This window comes from Sparus aurata, chromosome 19 (genome assembly GCF_900880675.1).
Source record: "Sparus aurata chromosome 19, fSpaAur1.1, whole genome shotgun sequence".
Classification (NCBI taxonomy): Eukaryota; Metazoa; Chordata; class Actinopteri; order Spariformes; family Sparidae; genus Sparus; species Sparus aurata.
This window is the reverse complement of record NC_044205.1, coordinates 7,832,753-7,854,283: the sequence shown is the minus strand read 5'-3', so window position 1 is coordinate 7,854,283 and position 21,531 is coordinate 7,832,753.

The window sequence follows — 21,531 nt, the reverse complement described above, 5'->3', positions numbered from 1 at the left end:
GGAGACGGAGGTCCGGGAGTACGTAGAGGCATGTTCAGTCTGCGCCAGGAATAAGATGTCTTCCGGGGCTCGTATGGGCCTCTTGCAACCGCTCCCCATCCCCTCCAGACCGTGGTCTGACATCTCTCTCGACTTCGTCACGGGGCTCCCGGTCTCTCAAGGCAACACCACCGTCCTCACGGTGGTTGACCGGTTCTCTAAAATGGTTCGGTTCATTGCTCTGCCAAAGCTGCCGTCTGCCAAGGAGACGGCAGAAGTCATGATGACCAACGTTTTCAAGGTTCATGGCTTCCCCAAGGACATTGTCTCTGACCGGGGGCCCCAATTTGTGTCCCGGTTCTGGAGGGAGTTCTGCCGACTCATCGGAGCCAAGGCCAGCCTGACCTCAGGTTACCACCCGGAAGCCAACGGCCAGACTGAACGCCTGAATCAACAACTGGAAACCGGCCTCCGGTGCGTGGTGTACCAGAACCCCTCCACATGGAGCAAGCACCTGGTCTGGGTTGAGTATGCGCATAACTCCTTACCTACATCTGCCACAGGTTTATCGCCCTTTAAATGTGTTTACGGTTATCAACCACCAGTCTTTCCAGATAACGAGCCAGAAGTGTCGGTCCCCTCTGCCCATGCCCTGATCCGACGTTGCAGACGCATCTGGATGGCCGCCCGCCAGGTTCTGATCCGACAAGGGGACCGGGTTAAAAAGGCGGCCGACCGTAGGAGAAGACCGGCCCCCGACTATCAGCCAGGACAGAGAGTGTGGTTGTCAGCTAAAGACTTGCATCTTAAGGTCCCATCCAAAAAGCTGGCGCCACGATTTGTGGGCCCGTTCCCCGTCACCAGGATGGTCGGACCCGCAGCTGTCCGTCTTCGTCTGCCTCGGTCCCTTCGTGTACACCCAACGTTCCATGTAAGCCAGATTAAACCGGTCAAGGAGAGTCTGATGGTTCCAGCCACCACGTCCCCACCACCGCCCGAGGTGGTCGAAGGAGGTCCGGTCTACAAAGTAAAGAGGTTGTTGGCTGTACGCAACAGGGGCCGGGGCAGACAGTTCCTCGTGGACTGGGAAGGTTACGGGCCGGAGGAGAGACAGTGGGTTCCATCTCGACACATTGTTGATCCCACCCTTATTGATGACTTTTACAGGGACCATCCTGAACTGCCTGGGCCGTCAGGTGTCGGCCCTAGAGGGAGGGGTACTGTCACACCGCGGTGAGGGATGTCCTGTCTTTGGGTTTTGTCCTGTGAATTTCCAGTTTTATTTTGAAAAGTAACTCTCCTCTCGTTTCAGGTCACTTGCCCTTCCTCCTGTGTCACCAGTCTGGCGTCTCCCCTGATCCCTGATTGTTTCCACCTGTGTCATCCCACCTCATGTGTATATAGTCTTTGTCTTCCCTGTCCTCGTCGCCAGAGTATTTCGTTCGTCACTGTTCGTGTACCTCCAGCCTTCGCTCCAAGTCTTGCCAGTGCCACGCCAAGTTTCAAGTTTGTGCCTGATTTTCTGTTCGCCTCTGAGAAAGAGTGATTTTTTGTTTGTAATTTTTTGGTCAGCCTTTTGAGCTAGATTTGTGTTGTTGCCTTGCTTGCCTCCGTTGGAGTGCCTTTTCTTTACATCCTTTTCAACCTTAGTGCAGTGCAGTTAATTTTGATAGCCTTTTGTTTCTCCTCATGGTGAGTGAATTTTTGTTGTTAATGTTTCATACGAAGTTTTGCTATTTAGATCAGTGTAGACAGTAGTCCTAGTTTTCCTCGTGAGAGTGAATTTTTGTTATTTTCTTTTGTTCTTGTTTTCCTCCCATAGATTCAGGAAGTGTTTAAAAGCCTGTTTGATTTGTCGCTCATTTTGACGAGGGGACAGTTAGTCCCGAAATAAAGCTTGTCTGAACCGTTCGCCCCTCTGCTTCTGAGTCCTCCTTCTAGTCTCTGCCTGACAGTAACCGTGCAACAACTGGAAAAACAGTGGAAACAGAAGAAACCCCGCTGTTGGAGGAGGCAATAAGGCGAAGAGGGAGAATGATGAAAACCGAGTCAAAACTAGAGTGAACGGACGGACATTCACTGGATGGATGGGGCTCTGTTGTGTCAATTCAAGTTTTTTGTGTAATAATATTTTCAAAATAACAAAAAAAAAAGTAACAATAACTGACAGCAGAGCAAGAATACACATAACTCAACCAAACTGCTGAACCTCAGACAGCTGTTCAAAATAACACTGGTGTCTTATGATCTTCTCTGGTGTCTGGTGAACGTTCTAATACTTTTTTCTATATACACAAAAGATCAATTTCTCTCAAATATTGTTCACAAATCTCTCTAAATCTGTGTTAGTGAGCACTTCTCCTTTGCTGAGATAACCAATCCCACCTAACAGGTGTGGCATATCAAGATGCTGATTAGACAGCATGAATATTGCACAGGTGTGCCTTAATCTGGCCACAATAAAAGGCCACTCCGAAATGTGCAGTTTTGCTTTAGTGGGGGGTCTGGGGGGGTCAGAAAACCAGTCAGTATCGGGAGTGGCCACCATTAGCCTTCTCATAAAGTTGATCAGGTTGTTGATTGTGGCCTGTGGAATGTTGGTCCACTCCTCTTCAATGGCTGTGCGAAGTTGCTGGATATTGGCAGGAACTGGAACATGCTGTCGTATACGTATCGTATACGCATCGTATCCAGAGCATCCCAAACATGCTCAATGGGTGACATGTCCGGTGAGTATGCTGGCCATGCAAGAACTGGGATGTTTTGAGGTGATGGTTGTGGATGAATGACACAACAATGGGCCTCGGGATCTTTTCAGGGTATCTCTGTTCATTCAAAATGCCATCAATAAAATGCACCTGTGTTCGTTGTCCATAACATACGCCTGCCCATACCATAACCCCACCGCCACCATGGGCCACTCGATCCACAACGTTGTCATCAACAAACCGCTCACCCACACGACGCCACACATGCTGTCTGCCATCTGCCCTGAACAGTGAAAACCCGGGATTTATCCGTGAAGAGAACAACTCTCCAACTTGCCAGACGCCATCGAATGTGAGCATTTGCCCACTCAAGTCGGTTACAACTCGGAAACGCCTTTGGAGACGGCTTATGATAGAGAAATGAACATTTAATTCACGGGCAACAGCTCTGGTGGACATTCCTGCAGTCAGCATGCCAATTGCATGCTCCCTCAAAACTTGCGACATCTGTGGCTTTGTGCTGTGTGATAACACTGAACATTTCAGAGTGCCCTTTTATTTTGGCCAGTTCTTGCATGGCCAGCATACTCACCGGACATGTCACCGATTTGAGCATGTTTGGGATACGCTGGATACGACACGTATATGATACGTCATTGAAGAGGAGTGGACCAACATTACACAGGCCACAATCAACAACCTGATCAACTCTATATGAAGGAGATGTGAAAGAAGGAAATGGTGGTCATACCAGATACTGGCTGTTTTTTTGACCCCCCCAATAAAGCAAAACTGCACATTTCAGAGTGGCCTTTTATTGTGGCCCACCTAATGCACACCTGTGCAATATTCATGCCGTCTAATCAGCATCTTGATATGCCACACCTGTGAAGTGGGATGGATTATCTCTGCAAAGGAGAAGAGCTCACTAACACAGATTTAGACAGATTTGTGAACAATATTTGAGAGATATGGATCTTTTGTGTATATAGGAAAAGTTTTAGATCATTGAGTTCACCACATGAAAAATCGGAGCAAAAACAAAAGTGTTGTTTATATTTTTGTTCAGTGTACTTGTCCCCGGCTGTCTCCAGTGTAAGAAAGCCAACGAAATGTACTGCAGCTTAGCTTCTTTTTACGTCACTTCTTTTCTCTGCCGCTGAACATGGTTTCCTTTCAGGAGCTGTTGTCTAAGATGATGATAAAGGTTTTAAATGTTTTTTTTGAGCTTCTGCATCTTTGTATTTACTGAATAACTTACTTCTCTGAAGTAGTTTCCCCCGGCCAGCTGGACTTCTTCATCCCCTCCTGTGGTACACTAGAGGCTACAATGACTCACTATCGCCCCTCATGCCAGGAGGACTTATTACAAAAGAGACGGCCTATTCATGGCTGCTTAGCAGTGGACATCTCTGCAAAATAGTAAACAGGCATCTTGGACATAATGTCAGACCTGCAATTTCTTCCCACTCTCTTGCTAGGGTTAGTATGGCGTTCTTACATAAAGCACCTTTAAATTTCTTATATTATCTGCTACGGCTAACTGATTGACCTACAACACCGATGATACCAGTTCTTGATTGGGTTGGTTTAGTGTCGATGTGGGGCAGCAACCGTGAGCCACAATGTCATGGTTCACATCCCGCTGGAAACCTTTCATTTCAAGCAGGTTCAACAATGACTGGCAAGACCCACAGAGGTCAGTGACACTCGGGTCAATAAATCTGAACTTTCAGGAAAACTTAAAATCTCTCAGAGCACTGTAGCGATCTGCATGAAGCTGTCCCAGCACACTACACACACACAATAATGGCGGAGGTGCACACAACAGCTGTTTGTCCATTAAAATGTTCTCATTAATTTTATGACTCATCCCAGCTCTATCAAGGATTACATCTTACAACTCAAGCTGCAACATCCTGAGTAGACAACATGGTTTAGGAAGAGAAAGTTTACTTCTTCGAGGTATCTAAAGACCATCAACAGCTATGACTGCACACAGCACAACGTCTTTTCCTCAAAACACATTTAATGGCTTCACATATGCAACTAAATAACACCACTTGAAGGAGAGTTCATCATTTGTCAATGCTGATCCAATTTGAGTTTCTCAGTTTGTATTAGGGGGCAGAATCAAAGCAACTACTTAGAAATCAACATTGTAGAGTAACATGTACAAGGTTCAAACATTACAGCTAATAACTTCCTTATTGATTGCATTAAATAACCACTGGAGGTGTGGAAATTTCCTGATTATAAGATGCGTCGCGATGCAGACATGAAAGATTCTGCATTGATGCAGAGACAGAGCATAATCAAGAGTCTGCAGCTCATGTTGATTGCCGGTTGTCTGGCTTTATATTCAATTCTGAAATGAGTAGCAAATGCCCTGGTGCGCAGTAGGAGTGAGATGGCCCAGACCTGCAGGATGCAGTCACTGGTCTCCTCAGCCTGTCCATAGAGGATAGAGGCCACCTAAATATCTGTAATGTTAGCACCTGCAATTAAAAATTAAATGAGCTAATAAGCTATGTTAATGACCAGATTGGAATGGTTACAGAGGTGCTTGGTCAAATAGCTAATAGCCACGATATCAGCACAAAGCCCAGCTTCAAGCCACAGGAAACCAGCAACGGCTTACCAAGCTGCCAAGCAGCTATCTAGCCACACATCATGACAACTTCCGCCTGTGGCATAAAGTCCACGTCAGGGAAAGAGACCTCCCATATACAGGAAGAGTTAAACAGGCAGAGGCCTGGATGGATGGAACACAGGTCAGCCAGGTACGTATGGCCCCAGACCTGTTGGACCAGGAGTCATTTGACATGGAGTCCCATGGTCCCTCATCTGTGCTGTTTGACCCCTGAGCCTGAACTGGCAGGGTACGCTTGTCTTGCACCGGCAAAGTTTACTTTGCAGGCTGGGAAAGAGAGTAAGTGGAGGCCAAGACCATCCATGACACCACGACTCCTGACTCAAGCCTCCTTCTCTTCTAACCCTCTTGACCGCCTACTTCTCTTCAAGTTCAGTACCTGTCACACACACACGCTAAGCAGTGCTAGGGGTGTGTGTAACCATCCTGATTTTTTTTACAGTCTACTAGTCCCAGACAGACACGTCACAGACAGGTTCATCCAGGAGTCCAGAGGGCTCTAACCAAGGTTGGGAGACAGAACTCTTTTGACCACTAAAGGTTCTTTCCTTCAATTTGTTCTTGAGTGTGGATGTAATCAACAGTTTTTGGACCACAATGGCCACCCAAGCTTATCAGCACCAGCTGGCATTCTCTTTGGCAACCACCAGTAATGACAGGAGGATAGTCGTATGCCAACTCAACCAATCAGCATGCACCTACAAACACTATTTCCCCTTCCTAGCATGATAGACCCTTTTGGATGCCTTAGAGACCCTGTCAGTAGTTTTGAGAAGATGTACCTTAGGTGCAAGAAGCTAGAGATTGTATGCTGGACCTCATTAGGGAACTTAGCTCCTAGGTTTACAGCCTGAACAGTATGATTCCATATGGTACCCTTTGCCCCTGTTGAGTAATCCTTTAGATCTGCTACTACCACTGCTGTGCATTATCTTTAGATACATCTGACATGTAGTCTTAGCAAAGCATTTACAATTACAAATACAAGTCTACTTTCCTCCAACCAACCTTCTTTTCACCTTCCTTTCCATCTAATTTGAAATAGTATACAAATATTTACATTTTAAAGTGAACAGTCTTCTCTTGTGACTGTTTTTCCGTCTGGTTATGGGTCCCTGGTTCCAATTTCTATTAATATTTTTCATTATTTACTTTAATATTTCCTATCAGTAATTATTAATTGCTAATAACCAAACCTGCCCAACCTTTTTAAACATCAAATGTGTTTGTTTTTCCAGTCTTTTCCCCAAAATACAAAATCGTAATAATTGTGGTCCTGGAGCAACACCAATTATGATCTTCAAGTAACACCAACACAGCAATATCAGATTGTGCATTTACTCCTTTGCACTGTCCTCAAGGTCTCTAGAAGAGGTCTCTATTCTCAGTGTTTGTTCTGTGTTATCTACTAGTCCTTTATTTGCTCTCAGATGTGCTGTCTAAGCAAGTACGACTGGTCCCTGTTTGATCCAAAGCCAAAATCAGAAATTGTTCAGCCCTCAGACCATCACTGTGCTGCCTGACTGCTGCAGAAAGCCCAGCGCTGGTGGGACACTCAAGGGTTCATCTTTTCAGCTCAACTGTTGAGACTGACCTGAGCAAATAGTGTTGGTGATGGGCGCAGTTCATGTTTCTAACCATGGCAGTGACATTTTTATCAGATTCTATATCCACAGAAATGACATTTCCACCAGTGCTGATGATGTTTCCACAGAGGGAAGCACTGTATTTACCCACATATGTCGTCTGAGACTCCAACAGTGACCTTCAGTGATAACATCTTCTCAGTATTGGACACTGCTGGGACACTTAGAGCATATTTCTAGTTGTTGTTCATTTCATTGAATATCAGCTTAATTATTTATAACAGAAGAACAGAATGCCCTCTGAACCGGACTATTGTTATTTTAGTTGGTCTACTTGTTTTTAAATGTTTTGGTCCACTTATTTTCAAGGACAATATGTTGATCTAATATTAAATTATACTGCCAGAAGCTGTTTAGGTGGAAGGTCTGAGGAACTAGTCACTATGTTACCCCTTTATATGGAGGCAGAATCAAAAAGGATTTTGAAATAAATATTGTCTCTAGTTTTTTCTATTCTTTTGTTTTTTGTAATGAAGAAGAAGACCAACAGGCAGTCCTTAATCATTGATTGTGACAGTTCCTGCCATTTTAAACAGGTCAAGAGTATCAGGTGCACATCATTTATTTATGAGTTTTAAGTACACAAAGCAGGTTAAGGGACATAATAGAGCATACATTGAGAAGAAAAAACACAGCATCACATGTAATAAAGGGTAAGATATCATGATTAAATGATTAGAATATGAAAAAACTACTTGAGAAAAAATAGAATGAATAAATAGAATCTAGGTGTACGTGTAGATGAAGGTTCTCAGTCATCCTGGCAATGGTTATTCTAGGTTCTGTAGTGTAAGCAACTGGACTTGTTTCACTTTCTATAAGAAGTTTCACCTTTCATCTTAGATGCTTTCTCAGTTCTAACTAACCATTACAGAGGGGGGGAGAGAGAGTTGCAGGCTTTTAAACTCTGTGTGGGAGTGTCCTTACAGAGTGGTTAAGGACATATGTTAGCACTGAGCACTTTCAGAGACATTAGGATCACTTGTGGGTCATTGACCCAATCAGCCTTCATGTGCGCTGTTAGGGCTAGGTGAGCCCAGGTGTGAATGCTTGTTAAGCTGTATGAGGAGGGAATTCAGAACTGTGTTGTAGGTGGGTGATAAGCAGTGTCGTAGGTCACCTTTTCTGTTCAAAGACTGTTGATCCTGTTTGACATATATGGATTCCTTTACTCTTCTTTACACTATATGTCTTCTCTGGCCAAGATGTTGTTTTAAAAGGATTTTTTTCTCTCCTTCAAATGTAAATGGACAGCAGAGTCTTGACCTGAGGAGTTGGCCCTCATTTGTGGTGCCATTCGCTTATGAAGAGGTTGTTTTGTTTCTCAGTTGAAAGGTGAAGGGTCTTCAAGAGGTAAATTGGGCATTCTGTTGAAAGAAACCAAAAAGTAGTATAATAACTAATGTATTACTCTATGCAGACAGTAATATTGTAACGTAATACATATATTGCTTTTAATGAAGGTAATTGATAAACTGAATGTCAATCAGTGGGTTAATCAATAATGAAAAGTGAACGTTTTAGTTGGAACTCAATTTGCCATCTTCAACTTGGGTGTTACAAAATTAACTTGGGGAGACATCATGTAGTCATGTTTAATATAAGCCTCTCTTTAGGATTCTCCACACTGCTCGCTGAGGGTTTTTATTCATCACAAAAGCTTTCTGTTACCATCACCATTATGATGGGAACGAGTCATGTGCCTTTGTCATAATGAATGGTATCAAAAAGAATACAGAAAAAAAAGGAAAGGACTTGCCTGAGTCAAAAACTCTGGGTTATTATGAAGATATATAAAGAATGTAATGGGCAAGCGCTGTGGCCTCTCTTCTATAGCTTTTTCAGGAAATAGTATGCCACAATTCCTTTCTTTGATGTGCTTTTTTCACTCTTATCGTCCATTTCCTGCTGTTTATGTTTGCCCTGTGTTGGTTTGTGCAGCACTCTGTAATGGTGGTGCCATTTTGTGTGCAGAGATTTCAAGATGCAACAATCTTTATGATTGTAAATGTAAGATATAGACATAGAAATAGAAATACACTGCAGGCTTCAGCATGTGTATGATAAGACATTACACAAGACAACACATCAGTTGAATTTGGCATGTTAGGCTTGAGAGTTGAGTTTTACAAATGCACAAAGGTGAGCAGCTGTTGTGTGAGCAGCACTGACTCATTCCTGTTGAGTATCTTTATTTTTTTCGCCTGATGACTGCAGTACTTCCCTCTTGTGTGCTGTTTTGTGGCAGGGTCACCAGGCTAAAGGCTTGGTTGCAACAGAAAGCCATATTTATCCACGTGTCATTTGGAAAATATCTAGAAGAAGAAGAATACGCTCTTTTATTTTAAAACAATTATTAAATTTGCAACAGAGTGAAACTGAGGAGTAGTGGGTTTCCTAGTAAAGCTGATTCGAAGATGGCGCCTGCCCTGTCGGCGACTCGCTACCAGCAGTGTTAAAGTTTTTGTCCGTGTTTGATCGTGTCTTCTTTTACCGTCGTGTCACTCTTTGAACGCAAGAATCACACGCAATATGTCGGGATTTAAAGTGCACACGTTTGGACTTATGTGGTTAGTTATATGGAGTGGATTTATCCGCATGAAGGTACAAGGCCTTGGAGTGTCTGACTGCAGCCGTCTCCTACAGCATGGGTGAACTATACAGCATTCGGGATACAATGGCAAACTGTGGCCATCCACGCTTGGATTTACCTCCAGAGTTAAAGCGAAGGAAAAGAGGCAGACGGAGCGGCATTAGGGTGAGGAACAGGCTCAGGAAGCACAAGCCTGTCCTACCATCTGTGATTATGCGAAACGTGCGCTCCGTAGTCAACAAAGTTGATGAACTTGCAGCGCTTGTGAAGTATGATCGGCTGTACCGACAGTGCAGCCTTCTCTGTTTTACGGAGTCGGGGCTTATGGACAGCGTTACGACGGCATACATAGAAATGGATGGCTTCACCGTGATCCGACAGGACAGAGACCCGGTGAATTCAGGCAAGAAATCGGGGGGAGGTGTTTGTCTGTACGTGAACAAACAATGGTGTCACCCTGGACACATCACCGAAAAAGCAGAGAGTGTGTGACCAAAACATTGAATTGTTATCTCCCTCGTGAATTCTCCAATGTCATTGTCATTCTAGTGTATATTCCACCATCTGCCAATGCCAAACTGGCGACTGACGTGATAGCCAGAGTAGCTCACGACTGCAAAGCCACACTCCGGACGCTCTCGCGATGATCGGTGGCGATTTTAACCATTGTACTCTCTCCGCTTCACTTCCATCGTTCAGGCAGTTTGTCAACTGCCCCACGAGATGTGGCAAGACTATTGACTTATTTTCTGCCAATATTAAAGACAGTTACAAGTCCACTGCCCTTCCTCCACTCGGTAGGTCGGACCATAACCTGGTACTCCTTTCATCTAAATACACCACTCTGGTCCGCAAACAGCCTATATCAACAAAGTCAGTGCATGTATGGTCTAAGGAGGCATGCGAGGATCTACAGGAGTGTACGGACTGGTCTGTGTTTTATTAGGAAGATCCCAATGGGGCTGATGTTGTGGCTGATCATTTTACTGACTATGTTAATTTCTGTACTGACTTGATCATCCCTTATAAAACTATCAAAGTTTTTTAAAACAATAAGCCGTGGGTCTCAAAAGAAATAAAGAATGCAATAAATGAAAAGAAAGCTGCCTTCATGAGTAAAGATAATTATAGGGTTAGGGTTGCACAAAAGAATCTAAAGGCTGCCATAAGGCAAGGGAAAAATAATTACAGAGATAAGGTTGAGGTCAAACTTCAGGAGTGTGACACTAAAGGTCTATGGAAGGGTTTGAAGTCAATAACGGGATATGGCCAGGTAATTAGTAGTCTGAAAGAAGGTACTTTTACACCTGATGAGGCTAACCAATTCTATGCCAGATTTGACTCTACTGTCAACTCAGTTGCAAACTCACCTACACAGTCCATTACGTCTGTAGAGGAAGATGGGAGGGGTCATTTCCCCTGCCCCCCAATAGCTATCACTGTTGAGGAGGTAAGTTCTTAGCTTAGGCGGCTTAAGGTTAATAAGGCCCCTGGCCCAGATGGGATCATGCCACGCATTCTTAAAGTATGTGCTGATCAGCTGTGTGGGGTGTTACATTATATGTATACCTTGTCTCTGTCTGTGTCCAAAATCCCAGCAATCTGGAAAACATCTTGTATTGTGCCAGTGCCAAAAAAACCTAATGCTAAGGCATTAAAGGACCTCAGACCTGTGTTGGGACACCTAAGGGCACAGGTTAGTGCCTTTCAGGACCCACTTCAGTTTGCGTATAGGGGGGGCATAGGCACAGATGATGCACTACTTTACTTGTTGGACAGGGTGCACAGTCATCTAGAGCTGACTGCTGCATCTGTGAGGAATCATGTTATTTGATTTTTCAAGTGCTTTTAATACTTTACAGCCAAACATTTTAGCTAAAAAGCTTTTTGGTTTTTAATCCTCATAAATCTACTGTTGCATGGATCACAGACTACCTCACAAGCAGACCTCAATATGTGAGGGTTCATGACACCAAGTCTGAGATTATCACCACTAATATAGGGGCACCACAGGGTACAGTTGTATCTCCCTTTTTATTTACACTTTATACTTCTGACTGCAGACATAGTAGTGCCTCTTGTCACTTACAGAAGTTTTCTGATGACTCTGCATTAGTAGGCTACATAACCAACAACGACCATGCAGTGTATCAGAATGAGGTGGATAGCTTTGTCAGTTGGTGTGATGATGCCCATCTCATTCTAAACATAGACAAAACTAAAGAGTTAATATTTGATTTTAAAAAGGAAAAAAACTGAGGTAGCCCCTGTTCTTATTAGAGGTCAGCCAGTAGAGGTAGTTCCTTCATGCAGATACCTTGGTGTTCACTTAGATAATAAACTAGATTGGAAGGAGAACAGCAGAGTTACCTTCAAGAAGGCCCAGTCTAGATTGTTTTTTTTTAGGAAACTAAGAATATGGGTAGGTCTTTTTAAACATATTTTATCATGGGATACTGGAAAGTGTCCTTTTTTATGCTGTTGTGTGTTGGGGCAGTTGCATAACACTTGACGACAGGAACAGGTTTAACAAGATGATAAGGAAAGCAGGCTCCGTCATTGGTTCATGCCCAAATTCTGTGGAGGAAATATTGGAAAAGAGGGTAATGAGGAAGATGAGGAGTGTGTTGTCAAGGGATGACCACCCCTTGTACAACATCTTCAGTGAGAGTGGCAGGAGCCAAAGGCTTCTCCTACCCAGATGCTCCACTGGGAGATTTAGGAGGTCCTTTGTTCCCACAGCAATCAGAATCTTTAACAAGAGCTGTTGATATGTTGTAACTTATGCTGTTGTTGTGAATTATGCCCTTGTTTATGACTTATGATGTTGGTTGTTGTAACTTATGCTGGTGATATTGCTGTGATTGTTGTGTCCTTCCAGTGCCTATGTATGGTGCAAACCCATTATTTGTTGTAGTGTGTGGTGTACTGTGCTCTGTCTTCAGTATCAACTGTCTGTTGATGTGTGTTGTTGTGTGTGTGGTGGCTTGGTGGCAAATGAATTTCCCCTTGGGGATTATTAAAGTGCAATCAATCAATGTGCAGCACCTGCAGACCATCACCAGATGGTGCCTTGGTCAATGGCAGTGGTTGGAGAATTAAGCCAATATACATGTTTTTGATGGTGCGGGAAGCCAAAGTACCCAGAGAAAACTCACAGTAACATTACAAACCATGGCACCACCAAGTGTAAAAAGTCTTGGTGACACAGAGACTATATTTACAGGCTATTTGGTGAACTGCCGCTGTTGGCAAGCTAAATGCTAACTTGACAGCTGCTATGCTAGCACTATTCAGCCACAGCAGAGAGCAGCAGGGATGATGTGTTTTTGTAGGCAAACCTGTTAGTTAGCATCAACCCGGTTACCTCAACAAATATGATTTTTCAGTTGGAGATCAGATTATTGGATAAATATTCTCTGTGGCAAACACAAGTTTATGATACTTAAATGTTTTGCTTAGCAGGATAATCTTCACAGATAAACACCACTTGATTTATGACATCATTTCTGAAGCATGACCTCAATCACCAGAAACAACATGAACATGACTTTGATATCGCCACCTCTTTGTGTTTTACTACACTATGGTATAAACACTTGTCCCACTGACTTTGAGACGAAGGCACCAAAAGTGCAAAAATGCTGATGCATTTCAGGGCTTCACACTGTATAGCACTAGTAGATATATCTGTTCTGTCTCTCTACTGTTCTGTTTACGCACCATTGGGAATCTGTCACCACTGTAAACCATTTGTTTCTGTGGTTCATGAGGAAGAAAGAATATGCTCTTTAGCTAACAGGCGTCCAAACAACGAGTTAGCAAACTTGGTAAAAGGTGCTAAACAAAGGCACACTGAAGATTAGTGTAATATCACAGCAACAAGATCCCAGGATTGAATCATTATCCATTCTGAGTGGAGCATACATGTCCTCCTTGTGTCTTGTGTTGGTAGTGTCAGTACAAAGACACGCAGGTCAGACGTAGAGGGAACTGCCTGTAGGCATTGATGTAAGTGTGAGTGGGTGTCTGTTCAAATGTGTTAACCTGGTGACAGACTGGTGACCGGTCACAGGATAGGCAGGTGTGGATTGATTATCCGTCTGAGGCTGCAATGAACATTTCATTAACCATTAATAACAAAGTCATTAGTGAGAATTTGCAAACAGATTAAGTCTGTTTCTTTGCAAGGTTGTTTAGTTTATGTTTAGGAATGGATTTTATAGCATCATGCTGAGCAAATGTCTCAAAGCCTCAGTAATCCACAACATCGCCAATCTCGAAGGACGGGTGGAAAGAAAATTAGTTATATTGTGTTGGAGGGTGAACTTTGCCTTTCCCTGATTATTACATCACGTGTAAGGGATTTAAAGATTAAGCACCATATATCAAACACTGATATACATGCAACAAGGATACTGCAAAGACTTCATGTCTCAGTTCATGTGTTTGCTGTATGTGACTTGGATAAACACCATGTCCCTATTTTAAAACATGTAAATCCACTTTGTTCAGTTTTGGAAAAACTCAAAGCTGTTTTTGACTGTCACTCTCCAACATGTTTCAGTTCAAAAACAAAGAACTGAATCCATCACTATCTCTTCTTTCTCTTGGAGGATGACATTTCCGCAGGTAGCACGTCTGAGGGCAGCAGCAGAGAGGCTAACGTCGAATGTAATGAGCGTGTCCCAGACATGGCTCTAAGGATGGCCCGGAGTTAACAATATTTTGTGTTAATTAAAATGTTAATTAGAATATCCCTGTAGCCATACCCAGAGTCTCGGTGCTCTTTTTTTCAGGTCACTCCATCTAACCTCCCTTGGACACCACAAATACCATGAAGCAGCGGGGAAGCCACTTTGAAGTCCTCTCACATCTGAGATTTGAGGCGCAGCAGTTGAACAGAACCATGGGAATGTGCGGCTCGCTGTAATTAAGGGAAAAGCTTTTCACATGAAGAGAATTTTTATTGCCCCCGTAGTTTGATGTTGGACTGGCTTGCAAGGTGTTGTGTTTTCATAAATAGTAATGTTCACATTGTCCCAAATTAAACAAATATGTGATAACTGTCCGTTGTATTGTTAAGATGCTTCACCCACAGCTCTGATAAACCGTGGTGGGTCAAAATGGATCTGCAAAATAGCTTAACTAATGATCCAACTACAATGTAGGAGCAGTTTACATTTTTGTGTTTGCAGGAAGTAAAGTGACATTTCATGACCGACAGGCCTGGGTTAATGTCTCATCTTACATGTACATTCTAGGGCTTTTGTCCAAAGTGACTTACAGTAATTCATACACACATTCATACACTGATGGCGGTGGCTGCCATGCATAGTGCCGACCAGCACATCAGGAGCAGTTTGCGGTATCTTGCCCAAGGACATTTCGATATGCAGACCAGGGGAATCGAACCAGCAACCTTCAGATAACAAAACGCTTGCTCTACCCCTGAGCCGCAGCCACCAATATACACAGCTGCTCTTATAATTAAGATCAGCTGTGAATGTTTTAAATGGTAGAACTATGATTGCCGTCTTTTACTAACTTTGTTTAAAGTGCTGCCACTCAACTAAACATAATAATACCAGCCTCGTGACACATTAGCATGAACAAAAATTTTCTGAGGTAAAGTAAAATCCATCATTTATGTGCATACAAAGATACGTTAACAACATTAAATATAAACAATAAACATATAAAGAAACTTACCATGTGCGCCTCTTGGACCACATGTAGAATATCGATACTCTGGAGTTGTGTGCGTTCTTCATCCGCAGCCATGCTGTTCTTACCCACAATGCTTCTGACATGACCTCACCATACGACATCACATTTCCCTTACATAAAGAGCAATATGTTTTTAAACAAACACGTTTAAGTGCCTTTTAGACACATTTTGTATCAACCTTTTAACAACTTTATGAGCTTGAAATGATTATGCACTTATGACTGACACATACACATTAAACACATCAATCACACTGTCTCTGAGAAAATTTCACACAGTGTGGTGCGACATAAAATTGAGAACTGAATCTAATGAAACTAAAAGTTTCAACGTATCTGCGGTTCCCTTAAACATAACATTAGTTCTGGAAATTGGGTTTAATTGTTTAATAATGATTCCTGCTGGTGACACTGGCTGTTAAATCCCTCCATATTCCAAAGCCATCTACAAAATGTACACGATTATAGGTTTATCTAAGCAAGATTTAGATTTCCTCAACAAAAATTCCCAGTAACACATAGATAAGGAATATTCTGTAAGTTTCACACAAACTTTCAAATACATTGTAACAAGAAATGTATTGTGTGTCCACGTCAACGTTGGAAGATTATAGCAAGAAAAACGCATAGCAAAGTATGTGACTGGGAACCGATCGTCATATGCCCTTTACAGCTGCACTCAACATTTCCTAAAACCACAAGGGATACCTACCGCATGGATTCAAATACAAGGTTTCTATTCAGAGCAAGAATATTAGTTGAAGTTCAGTCGGAAAGAAACATGGCATTATAACTTGACATCCTGAGAGTTTTTTGTACGCTTTAAAACTGGTACAGACTGAATTCATAATAGAAAAGCACTTTTTTTTTAACGCAGCATGTTTGATTGTGGCACATGCTGGAACTAAATGGATGCAAAATTAAAAAGATGAGCAAACACTCAAATCACACTGGAATTATCCTTAATTATGTTCCCATGGTATCAACCTTCTGTTTTGCTAAATTACCAGGCTGCCTTGTGTCCCTGGAACTATCCATACTTTATATCAAAACAGTCAATCACTGTGAGACACACACCCGCTCACGCTCGCACGGATACTCAATACTAAATATAAATTCTCATTAATTTGCTGGATGTGGTGAAACTGTCTCTTTTTAGAGTTGAAACTGCTCCATTACAGTCACGGACGGCAAATGTGTGTCGGGCTAAATGGCTTCATAATACACACTATAACTCAGCGTCTGCACAGGAACGGAAACATATTACTGTCCTTTTCAGCCGCAGCTATTCAGCCTGTCCTCCATCCTGGCATATGACATCTATTACAATGCTAGTCAATGAGATTCGCAGAATGGCAATGAAAAGGTTCTCCCAATGTCAGCTTTCCTATCTCTGAAATGAAGTGAATGATTAAAAGGAATAAAGACCGAGTGCAATAAGCCGCACTCGGCGGGCGGCCGGAGAGTGAGAGGGAGTTGTTCAAGTAGCCATTTGCTGCGCAGCCACGAAAACGGCGGCCCCAATTATATCTTAGCAGCCTGCGAGTGTGAGGAGGCTGCTGAGCAAGGCAGGGGGTTGGAAATTAACCCGGCTCAAACTGTTGTAATTAAGAATTACAAACAAAATAATACATCTTGAACAGCTCTCACAAGCACTGCTGGATTCATCTGTAAAGTCTGCTTCTCATCTGCGTCAACCTTGTAATCACGACACAGCCCTTAATTCCATTTGACAGTCTTTCACTTTTGTCTTTTTTCAATCCAGACTCCTGAGCCGGACAGGTTCGAAACAGGTTAAACAATGTCTTCCCGATATTTTTAGGAGGCAAATCGTTCAACCTTTTCTGAATGGTCACACTTAAAGTAACCGTTCACCCTAAAAAGGACATTTTAGTCAGTGTCTACTCAGTTTGGTGCCGATGGATGGTCATGTGAAGTTTCGTAGTCCACAAAACATTACTGGAGCTTCACGGCAAAACAGCATCACAGCATTCGCCCGAACAACTGAAGCAACTCGGTATCATAATGGAAAAAAAGAATGAAAAAAATATATATATATTGAATGCCTCTATACAGCTCCTGCTCTGTAATTCAAGTCTCCAGAAGCCCCAAGATCCCAAATTGATTTGAAAAGACGTTGTTTACACCTTTTTTGCAACAGAAATCTTCACCCTATAGCCGGAAAGCTAAAAGTGTTAGCATGCTCCCCGTCTAAAGTGGGTGCACGAGCTCGACATCACAAGTAGAAAATAAGGTCTTTTCAAATCAAACTGGGGTTGCGGTGGGCAGTGTATCAGCTCTGATTTGCAGAGGAAGCAGATGATTGCACACTAAGCTCCCAGACTGTGACTTCTGCTAAGCGGGTAGGCCCAGCAGCTCAGGTGCAGCAGGTGGAGGTGGAGCTGATTCAGCTGATGTGCTCACTAGAATAGCAATGCATTCAAATAAAAGCTATTTAAATGCTGCCGTAAGTACAGTACAGTTTACATCAAGTTTTTATTACATATGTTGTTTTGAAGTCATTCTTAATGGTTTTTTAGAGTTTTAGAGGCAAAATTCAAATCAAATAAATAAAAAACAAGAATGACATTAGAGCGTAGTGGCTGAGACTGGGGCCTCATGGAATACAATACATTTATACACTGATGGCGATGGCTGCCATGCAAAGTTCCGACCAACACATCAGAAGCAGTTTTGGGGTTTGGTATCTTGCCCTAGGACACTTCAAAATACACACTAGGGGAATCGAACCAGTGACCTTTGGATAACAAGATGCTGGCTCTACCCCTGAGCCAGCATCTTGTTATCCAAATTTAGCCTTTTCAATATTTAGCTTTCTCTGAATCAGATTGAGGAATGGATCACATTTGATTTTAGATTGATCACAGATATGGTGCAGGTAATTGTTATGGTAAAGCTTCTTTGTACGAGAGGTCATTGAGATCGCTGTCACCACTGTAAGGACCATCTGTGCTTTAGACATTTCTGACCCCAAAGAAGAAAATATATATAGGACATATATATATATATATATATACATATACATATACATATATATATATATATATATATATATATATGTAAGGGATAATGCCCGACGAGGTGTCCATAAACAGGAGTTAATGGACGACGCGGAGGCCTAAGAACCGTCCGACGCGCAGCTTTATGGACACCTCGAAGGGCATTATCCCGCTTATACCATGGTCACTTGCCAAAGAAAAGAAATTCGGACCATTAATTTACATTTTCATGCGTTTTACAACTACTTTTCAAAGTTTTTCACAAGCCATAACTACGTTTTCCTGGTAACGCCTGAGGGTTTGACTAATACCTGGAACAGTCATTACTCTCCCGTCAGATTCTTATGCAACGGAGACGTTGTTCACTCCTCCAGTAAATAGGACGGATCATAGATACGACTTGGCAACGGGAGATATTCTAGTCCGCTCAGCCATGAGCCAGAAAGCTAACGCTATGCTAGCAAGATTCAAAGTCAATAACATTGCGTACGGTTGACAAACAGTAAATATAATTTGACAGCAGCTAGCTAATATGATTAGCTAGCAAACCAGTCATGTCATTGTCCCCAAATCAATAGCAAGATTTTCACGAACAAATGACCGGCCGTGTGTAACGCTACTGTGGCCGCAGCCTGAGGCAGAGAGTTGAAGAGCGAACGGGATGTGAGATTATTCGCGTATCAGTAAATTTAGAGGGGAATTGTACTTTCTGCAGCTTGTGTGTTACAGTCGCCACCCTGTGGTATTCAGAGGATAAGACACTGAAGGACTGACGGACTGCACTCACTACTGGAAATAAAATATTCAGATTTGATACACCAGCTAGCGCATTAATTTACAGCGGTGAACAGTCAATTTGACTGGAACTACTTAGTAGGTGTCCATATATCAGGGACTAATGGACACCCTGCAGCCAATCAGAATCGAGTATTCCCCCAGACCATGGTATAAATATATATATATATATATGTCTATATTTACATCCAGCTGAATACACGATCAATCACTTTCAATTTTTTCATTCTTACTTTATCAACGGTGATATGTTGTGGTTTCTTTCTTGTGACAAATGTACTCATTGTAAGTCGCTTTGGACAAAAGTGTCTCCTAAATGCTCTAAATGTAAATGTAAATATGAATGTAAATGTAAATATTACTATTACTTATAATAGTAGTGGGGTTCAGAAACAAAGAGCAGTTTGTATGTTTTATACAGTTAAGAAAACAAAAGAATCATTTTTACCTGTAGTGCCTGACAGAAGGAAATGACTTTCCTACAGCTTCCACTATAGGCTAAGTTACTGTATTTCTTCTCTGAATTGGCTTATTAAAAGGAGTCCAAGAATGTAGCTGACAACAAATCATAGCTACAGAAATTCTTTCATATTGCTGTCAGTAGGGCAGCAGGAGGTGTGCAATAATGTGCACACAATTTCATCACCTATTGGTAACCTGTGGCTTTAAGTGGTTTGGACGTTTAGCTGTGACGCACATGAGACCACGTTATTCCTTCAAGCCCCAACAAAGAGGTTAGCATGATGGACAGACAGAACCGGCAGAGGAACAGTCAACAATCTGAGGTTGAGTGGTGGGAAATATATAGGTCACAGTTTCTTTCTTTCTTTCTTTTTTTTTTGGCTAGCATGGCCCTTTCAATCAATTTCAAACCTTCATTCATTTTTTTTATTTTTTACCCTGAGCCAATTATCTGTATCAGCTGAATGATGGAAGAAAATTCAATATTACTAAGTCGAAACCGGGTACATGGCTGGACCGTGTCTGGTTAAGGTGTGAAAACGTGTCCATTTATTACCGGGGTGGTCTGTGGTAGAGTTTACCATATGAATGAGGAATGAGTTTGGTTATTAAATACACACGTCTATAGATATGTATGGCTGAGATCTACTGATTATTACTCTTTGATTTATTTAACAGATGTCCATTTCCCATGCTGAGCATCACATTTCAGGTGTCCCTTTGTCTTACCCCCGGTAACATTTTCATCTTTGCACATGCTTCCAGATTGAGCATTTCCATGTCAGCATTTGCATTTTAATTGGTACTTTATTTTACATTCATATATTTAACATTTTAATGTGGGTTTATGGTTTGGTTTATTTATCACTTGATTATTCTTTGTTGTGCAGTACAGTCAGAATCTTTTGAAATTTATTTATTTTACCTTTAATTTGTATTTGGACTAAAAGTATCCTCCAGGCGGTGTTCAACAACATTTTTTTTAAAGAACGTAACCGCTGTGACATGATCAGAAAATAATGTTTTATTTCTCGAATTGCCGTTTTTATATGTGATACTGCCGCCCGCTATCTTTGTTCACCCTGTAGCTCGCTCGATCAATGCTGACATGAGATTTCAAATCAGTGAAGCGGGGAATTTGAAGACTGCTTTCATTAAGATGAGAATACATTTTACTAGCCAATGGGGATTAATGCTGTTTGACACTTCCACCTCCTTTTTACTCAGGGCTGTAATTACAGATGTACTCCCCTAGTGTTCAGCGGAAGGAACTACATTTCTTTATGAATAGATTGTTGAACCAATCTAACATGGGAGAAATGTAATGTTTCTCTGTTGTTATATGCACAGGGAGCATTATTGAGACAAAACAGTACCAATAATGGCCAGTTTTGTGAATTATTTTATCAAAAGATGAATCTCTTACATCATGCACACAAATTTTCAACGTCCTCACAGAATATTCCTGAAAAAAAGACAGTTTCACAAACACATCGGAGGTTCCCGTAGGGATGCTTGGACTTTGGTTGGAGCTGCACATGCACACGGAGCTGGAAACGTTCCATCCTCTCGGTGGAACCTTGATATCGGATGCTACAGCTGATCCAACACATCAAGGCTGCAACTAAACTGCAGCAGAACAACACAGCAGTCAAGTCAAACTGCCGGCCTGGACAAATAGACAGCAGCACCAAGTCAGGTGGAATCATTCTATTTTCTATATTCTTCTTCATCTAATTAAATTGACTGGATCAGTGCTAAATGCAGCTGTGAATCTTTTCAACCTCTCCCAATGTTTCTTTACTAAAAAGCCTCTTTTCATTCTCTTATCTCTTGTTCTGCCTTCGACGTGAATCTTGGCTCACAGGCAGGCGCAGACTTACAATCTGTGATAAATTACTCTTGGCACTGGGCTGTAGTTTGATTTTCATTTTAGGCTATTTTT